Here is a 1,327-nt window from a genome sequence, read left to right as displayed (position 1 = left end):
AGACTCCATGTTTTCACTGTGGCTGAGGAGAAGGCAGCTTCTACCACAGATACCATCAACAATGCTATGGCTAACTCCTGAATCTCTGCAGGGCGTGTCTCTGCAGAGAGCCTTTTATACTGAGCACAGCACGTCACAAGGTACTTCACACGTGGTCGTCTTTTTTAAACCCCTAGATGGCAGCACCAAGCCGTTTTTGACCAAATATTGATGATTTAAACTATTTTAGATGAAAATGTTAAATTTAGGKCAAAAATAGCAAGGTATTACCCTTAAGACACAATTTGGACAGTTTATTTGTTAAAAAATGTTGATTTTGGGGTAAGTTGCACTTTAAGTATTAGAAAAATTCAACTAGTAGCCACTGTTTGACCCATAGAGGGCAACACCGAAACGGACTTAGACCAAATTTTGCAGAAATAAATGAATTTACACAAAAAAGTCAAAATTTGCACAGAAATTTAAAAGATTATACCCTTAATGCCCAATTTTGACAGTTCATCTGCAAAAATAAAAGTTAATTTGGGGKTTAGTTACTCTTTGATGCAACTGTACTAATTAAACTCAAAGATTATTAAAAAGTATAATCATTTATGGACCTAATCATCCTCAGGACTTCTGTTAAATCCATAATCCAAAAAATGGAAGGAATATGAGAACATGTATTAATCTACCAGGAGTAGGTCGTCCTCAAAAACTGAGTGACTGAGTAAGAAGGAGAATAGTGAGAGACCACCAAAGCACTTGAGACCACACTGAAGGAGTTACAGGCTTCAGCAGGTGAGATAAGACAGACTGAGCTACAACTGTTATTCTTCACCCRTCTAAGCTTTATATGAGCTTAGATGGCTTAGCTTTATGTGGTGAAACAAAGGCATTGTTAGCAAAAACTCATTCTATCTTGAGTAGGCACTATGCCTCATGACTGATCTTTTTCTGTATAATTTATGGGCAATCTGATGATTTCTTACTTTATATTTACGCGACAACATGGAAATTTGTTAAGCATTCACAAACTTTCAGGCACCAGTGTACCACTGTACAACAGTTATGTAATATATTTTATCCACTTGGAATGGAGGCCAAAAGGGTATTTGAAAATCCAAGATGGTCGCCACCTACAATGAATTTTGATGCTCACCACTGGATCCTTCATACTTGAAAACATGGGCTTAGACACCGTGGCCTTGTGTTGACTAAAAACAAAATYATAGGGCAAAATGGGTATTCTGGCAGTCATTTTAAATATTGTCCCATAAATCCAACAAATGAGAGAATAAAAATGGAGTCAATGGAATTAATCTCAAGTACACAAACACTTTTTATC

The 1,327-nt window shown here is 36.7% G+C and overlaps 1 protein-coding gene across 2 annotated transcripts in view; it reads right to left on the bottom strand.

The window, feature by feature from the left end:
• slc9a7 (solute carrier family 9 member 7) overlaps positions 1-1,327 on the bottom strand; it is a 61,440-nt gene that overhangs the window by 22,958 nt on the left and 37,155 nt on the right. The window lies entirely within an intron of this gene.

The sequence above is a fragment of the Austrofundulus limnaeus genome, unplaced genomic scaffold (genome assembly GCF_001266775.1).
Source record: "Austrofundulus limnaeus strain Quisiro unplaced genomic scaffold, Austrofundulus_limnaeus-1.0 Scaffold329, whole genome shotgun sequence".
NCBI classification, from domain to species: domain Eukaryota; kingdom Metazoa; phylum Chordata; class Actinopteri; order Cyprinodontiformes; family Rivulidae; genus Austrofundulus; species Austrofundulus limnaeus.
The sequence above is the reverse complement of the archived record's forward strand: the minus strand, read 5'-3'. Positions and strand labels throughout refer to the sequence as shown.